A 7282-nucleotide genomic window follows, 5' to 3' on the forward strand; every position below is an offset into this window, starting at 1 on the left:
CTCTCAACTCTCACCAGAGAAGCTTCTTCATATTAACACAGAGAACAACAACTGACTAATGTGCAGAAAATAAGAGGCTGCAGATTGCTTATCCCTGATTATGATACTTACATCAAACTTCTGCCTCCTAAGACTCAGGGGTCATTGTGGAAAAGGGGGCAAAAGGATTGTAAGAGCCAGAGGAGGTAGATGATCATAAGGCAACAGTTTTCAAAATAACTAGGCAGTTACTCATATGAACTTATAGCAATGGTGACAGCATGCACAAGTCCCATGGGTGCTCAAGCCAGACAAACTCTCAGCATATAAGTGTGGAAATATGTAAGAAGCTCCAACCCTACCTGACAATGTATTGGCAACTGTTGACTGCTGGGAGGGGGAAAGTCATTCTCTTTTAAGTGTATGACTCTTGGTAGTTTAACCAGGTTCTAATGGATGGAGCTACACTGTAAGGGCATTTGGGGACACAAATTTGACTCTATAGGCCTATACATGTATCATGTACTCCTATAATGAAATTGGGTGAGGGGTAGTAAATGGGGTACAGATAGAGGGGGGTATCTAAGTACCGTCAAAATATGTTGTATGAAATTTGCGAAAATTCAATAAAAAAGTTTTAAAAAGAGGTGCAAGCCCCACCTGAATTTGTATTCACAATCATCATATCTTCAGGTGATATGTATGCATATTGGAAAGAACCAATCTATGGTAAAATTTCCTGTATGATGATTATTACCACCTTAAGATGAAGCATGACTCAAAATCTTAGGCCGTAACATTTTCCAACTTTCTTGTCACCCATAATGCCATTACAAATCTGTTCTGGATAGGTTTCTTACTGATAATATGATCTGTGATGAACAATCTATGATTCTGCACGAATCTAGAGGCTCTTTGTACATTTGAGATTTATTGTTTAACACCAAATCTTGTTGCAAGGCTTTTCCAACTGTGGTAATGTACTGAAGGAATATTCTTCATCATGCTTTTCTGCACTGATCTTATGAATGGTTGAGTGAAAGGTAGCTTGAGGGTCCAGGTAGACAGGGTCCATACCACATTCAACACTGCTTTCCAGTTAATGTTGACCTGCCAGACTGCTAGACTACTACTTGCAAGCATTTATTATGGGGGAGAGAGTATTGTAGACTTATTACACCAGATTCAGTCTTTTCATCAGTACATAGGGAAAGAATTGAAAGTCCCTGTAGATAAGTGACAATTAAAATTCTTCCAAGTGTTCTTCCTAGCACAATCAGGAATTTAGTGGGTATTTTGATGAGTGTTGCCAGATTAATTAGTATAACATTCATGCTGTTAATATTTCTAATGAGGTGTGAAAATTCGTGTGCCCCCTCACTTTTGACCTTTAGGCAGTCAATGAGGGTGAAACATGGTGTAGAGGGGATAGAATAAGGCTAAAAGTCAAAGAAAAGTCTCATCCTTTAACATCCAGAAATTCTAGAACAAGGTCACTGAGATTTCAGCAGAAATGTGTTTGAAAGGTGATAGTAATCCATTTTTTGAACAGAGCTCTTGTAATTGAAGGTATAAACCTGGAAGTAGATTGGAATTGGAAATACTTTATTTTACAATCAGTTCTTAGAAGTATAACATCTGTTTTTATGAACAACCTCTTCCTGTATGGGATCTATCTGTTTCTGAATTTTCCTTGCATTTTTGAGAATGCTGCATCAATAGGAGGAGATGAAGCATCATAAGAGGACCAGGTGTCTTCTGGAATTGTATGTGTTTTAAAGGTGGGTTCTAGGTTTGGTTAGTCCTCCTTTTCAAATTTTTGTATAAGAAGCACCTGGGGGATTTATTAAACTAAATTCCTGGACTCCACCCTAAAATTCCATGAGTTTGTGTTAGAGTCAGAGAACTTGCATTTCTAGCAAGTCTCCCCACCCGAGCTGATGCCAAAGTTGGTAGTCTGTAAACAATTTGAATAGTATAGTAACAGGATGTTCCCAAAATAGTATTGTCTGTAGTCTGTTTGTTCTCTAACTTCTACTGGAATCCATTTGCCACTCAATATTGGCCATCTTTCTTCTCTGACCTGCTGTCTTCCCGAGGCAAGGGAAGAAATGGTCAAGGCGGCCCTCCTGTCTGTCTGGAATGGATTTATCTCCTCTCCTGAAGGTCCTGTGGCTTGCATACCATTCTGGCAAGGCAATTTTGATCAGGGAAAATGAAAAGGTTTCGTTATGCCAATTTCCTTTTAATATCCTGGAGGCTGGGTGAAAGCATCAGTAGAAAACACAATGAGCAGATGCTCACTTGATTTGTTGCTCTATTCTTAAATTCTTTGTTAGAATTTAAAGCAGAAAATAAAAACAAAAGTGACAAATGTCAAACTTCAGTCTTGTACACTCTTTCTTCCAGCGGGGTTCTTAACTTTGCTGTAAAACCTGTTCTACCTCCGTGACAGCACTGGCTGGGCAAGAATGAAGACTACTGAATATTCACTAGTGAGGTAAATGCTTTCTATAAGTCTAAGTCACACACTCTCAGAGACTACTAATAATTTATGATAGGACATTCCTCATTGCCTCTTGGTCTTCAGATGAATAAATTCTTTTAAAAATATTTTATTTATTATTATTTTTTTTAATGTGTGTGAGTGTACTGCCTGCATGCATGAAAGTGCACCCAAGTTGGGCAATGCTCACAGAGGTCAGAAGAGGACGTCAGATTCCCCTGGAACTGGAGTTACAGCCAGTTGTTAGCCACCATATGGGTGCTTGGAATAAGGGCATTGGATCCTCTGGAACTAGAGTTACAGATGGCTCGTAGCCACCATGTGGGTGCTGGGACCCAAACCCAGGTCCTCTACAAGAGCAGTCAGTGCTCTTAACCACTGACCCATCTCTCCAGCCCCAGATGAATAAATTCTTAAAGCAAAAAAATTCTGACTTTGGGGCTGGAGAAATGACTCAGTGTTTTGAGAGCACTGACTGCTCTTTCAGCGGACCTGGGTTCGATTCCCAGCATCCACATAGCAGCTAACAACTCTCTGTTAACTCCTCTTCTAGGGGGATCCGACACCCTCTTCTGACCTGGTGGGCAGTGCATGATATGGGTGCATTTAAATACATGCAGGTAATACACTCATACACACAAATACAAATAATAAATAAAACATTTAAAAAGTCTGAATCATAGGTCCAGTACAACTTTGAAGAGTAGTTACATGCCATTAAGCTGGTTTAATTCCCTCTCTGGCTCTGTTTTTCACTGCACATTCAGGCTCTAATCCTGCGCCTAGGAGGTAGATATCTTGTCTCAACCAGACAGGTAGGAGATGGCATTCCGAGTGTCCTATTACCAGGCTGTGTTGTATGTGTCAAGCTAATGAGTTGTCTAGCCTCATTATCATGGTCAGCAAAAAAAAATCAGAGGCAGTTAAAGGCTTTTTTGAACGGAAAAAGTAGAAAATATGAATCTCACTCTGTCTAGGATACGGGAAAACTAATTTGAATGCCTCCAATGGTAGGAGCATTGGGAGGGAAGAGCAGGGACTGTGGTGAATGGGGAGCATGTGTCCTATCTGTCCAAAGAGGAAAACAGTAGAGACAGAGAAGACTGGTGCATTGTAAGGACATAGCCTAGAGCTGCAAGATCACAACATCTGAGTTCAAGAGAAGCTAGAGTTTAAGGTAGTCCTCCCTGAGTGAGACAACAAATTCTTTTATAAGTTGCCAAATGCTTTCACTTCTTTATGTTGGATTTGCCTGAAAGTCCAAAATTCGACTCCTGGTTTATCAGCTATTGGTTATTAGTTTATTGGCCATTGGTAAGCATTTATTGCTATAAATTTGTCTTATTTCAGAGTTGTTTGACATAACTCGGCTTGGGTTTACTTGGGTCTTCATAAAAGATAATGATTCAGTAACTTTTTTTAAATATTCACTGAACTAGAACTCAAGGCTTTGTTCCCAGATTAGTGAAGAAATAAATCTAGAAATGTATATTCCCGTATGGGGTTCTGTCCTTCTCTCCTGTCTTTAGTCCTCTAACAATTATCTTAAAATTAATGAATTGAACCCAAGCATATAAATGATGCTCTGTATTAATAGAAATCTGTGACATTTCTAATTTGAGGAAAACGGAGAGTTTACACACTAGTTGAACAACAATGAATAAATCTAATGAACTGCTATGAATCTAAAGTTTAGACACTGTTATTTTTCTCCAGAGATAATGTTGAATCATTCTTCCAAAAACACAGCAAAAGGGTAAGAATTAAGCAGAAGACAAACTTCAGATGGATGAAAGAAATGTTACAAAGTAAACAACTATTTCTCTACCCCTGTTCTATTGCCCTGTGCTGCTGTGGGGCTCTGAAGCCTGTAGACAGAAGAAAGTAAACAAGAAAATACACAGAAATGTGGAAATAAATAATATGGAAATCTCCAGCATACACAGAAAAATCATGTTAAAGCCAAAAACCTCTTCATCAATTATTAGCTCGAGGCTTGAGCTCCTTGTTTATCCTGAAGGCCTCTAACAACAAAACAAACAAATACCAACATTCTCAGGTCATATTAAAAATTTCAAGTCAAGGGCCAACAAATATGTACTGTAAGACCTCTAAATACATAAACTTTTAAACTCGAACCTATTCTTGTAATCTTTGTTGTATTTTGGGTGGTGGGTGGTACACTCAAATTTTGAAGTATTTAAAAACATCCTCATTAAAAATAAAACTTAAATACGTAAGCCCTGTCTGAGACTTCTACATTGAGAAGCATTTCAAGTTCTTCTCGTGTAGGCAAGTTTACCACCTGACTGGAGCCATCTGAATCTGTAGATTCTGGCTCCGTCTTTATGCCATGTAATCTGGCTTATTAAGGGAATTTATCTGGTATTGAAAGAATTCTAGTGACTTGAAACCTATGTTACTATAGAACTCTATGCAGTTACATGTGATAACTATATAAGTATACCCCTGTCATTGGTATCCTGAGTCAAGCCAAAAGACCTTTTATGACATTTACCATTTTCCTTAGACTTTTGACCTACTGTGTCTCTGCATTCTGTTAGGAGATCTTCCTAATTAAGGCTTAGACATTATCTAAATACTTAGTGATACTTTGTCCAATATGGTATACTTTTGTCTTGGTGCTGAGTTCTCCTATTCGTAGTCAGGATCCATGATTTCTCATTGTTTAAAAGTCTCCACCAAGTAAAATCAGCTGTCTTGTGTCATTCTATAAGAATATCCTGTCCTTCAAACAAATCCTCATCTGTTTCCTTGTACCTGTGTGATTAGATACAGTGAGTCATTTGGCAGCCAATATATGTATACCACTTGCTGCTTGATTAAGTAACTGGAATTTCTTTTGTGGTGGTAATATGGGCTTTCACTATCACTCACCAAATCCAGTTTTACAAATATATTTTATTTATTATTTTTATTTTATGTGTATGAGTGTATTGCCTACATGTAGGGAGGTGCATCCATGTCATGCAATGCCCATGGAGGTCAGAAGAGGGCATCGGATCCCCTCTAACTGGAGTTACAGATGGTTGTTAGCCACCGTGTGAGTTCTGGGAACTGAACCCAGGTCCTCTGCAAGAACAGTCAGTGCTCTTAACCGCTGAACCATCTCTCCAGCCCCCATTAATTCCAGTTTTGGTAGTGCCTTTATGCTTTCACCTCTCTGAGAACCATAGTGTTTATGTTTATCTATAGGCCATCCTCCAATGGATGGAGCCCAATATAAATTGGACACTTAGCAGCAGAGTCTCAGAACTACAGTACTCAAGCATGTAGTCCACTTAATAGTCCTCTGTATTCTCTTTCCCTACCTGGCCATACTTACCTGGCCATACTTACCTGGCCATATCTTCATGCTTTTTACTAGGTGTCTACTTCTATCTCCAAGAAGTGATTCTAAAACCAATTTTAGTAGAAAACTACTATTAAACAATGGCAGAACTCTGTAGGCCATGAGAAGATGAATAAGCATTTGCTTTACCTGTGAACTCATGGTGGTTCCTTCCCTGGGCAATGACCAAAACCATCCTGAGAATAAGGGTAAAGGTGGCACATACTTTATGCTCTCAAAATGACTGAAAATAATTTTCTCCAAAAATTGGAAGAAGTTGTTGATATATAGATGTGGGACTTATAAAAGTAGGCTTCCTATCTATTCTCAGTACCAATGGCAGTATAAACTGATGTCTTGAAAGAAAATTGACAGTATCCTATATAGTGATATTAGTAAAGGTATCTTTACAAACTACTGACATTTATTAATATCTAGAATAACAAGGAATGGGTAATACCACATAAAATGGTTACTTTATGGTATTAACATATGAAATATTGGGTACTCAATTAGGAATTATATATTTAGAAAATATTTTGGGGGAACCCCTGCTTTTCTAAAAACAGAGAATAAGTAGAGTATGATCTTCTTGTAAAAATACACATAGCTTTTACATAACGCTTTTCTCAGTTGTTAATAAGCTACACAATTGCATATTTCCTGTTTTATAGTGTCAGTTTATGTTGTTTTTATTATGGGAATGTAATCTGAAAAGTTATTTGAATGATCTACTTCCTTGCAGAAAACTGTTATATTCAGAGCAGGTGAACATAGTCTAATATTGTTGCTACTCAAGGACTGGGAGAGTTGGTTCAGTCATGATGATGAAAGCGTGCTATGCATGAATTTTTAATCTAGTAGCATCATGAACAGTCCTCAGTGTGAAGGATGGGAATACAAATTGAAAATGGTATAAAAATTGTGCATGGGTAAGTTTCTGAATCTAGAACTGTGCCGACTACTTTTGTGAGCACAGTTCATTTATTCCCTTCCATAGACAGGAACCACCTCATGTGACATAGCCAAGAATTAGTTTCCAGGGACTGATTAGCTACGCATGCTAGTAATTTATAGTGGGGTTAGAAGACTTTATTCATTAGATGAAGCTTGCAAGATCTGAGCGATTTTTCATCATTCCATTAAAGCCAGCAATGGTTCAGATTGGGTTCCACACTCAGAGGTAAACTGAACATTTGAAGAGATAGTTAAAGAAGCAGAGCTGTAGGAGGAGCAGATTCTTAGTGATTACTTGCTAGTATATTTAAATAGCTGAGTCAATCTCATAATCCTCTAATTTGGTTTTATAAATGTTTTCCATGTTACTGAGAAGATATATAAATTTGCAGTGGTTTCTAGATAAAATATAGGACACTTCCTTACATTTGAATTTAAATAAACAATAGAAATGTACCCCAAATATTGTATGGCATATATGTGCATAT

The sequence above is a fragment of the Nannospalax galili genome, unplaced genomic scaffold (assembly GCF_000622305.1).
Source record: "Nannospalax galili isolate Female #2095 unplaced genomic scaffold, S.galili_v1.0 scaffold1053, whole genome shotgun sequence".
NCBI lineage: Eukaryota > Metazoa > Chordata > Mammalia > Rodentia > Spalacidae > Nannospalax > Nannospalax galili.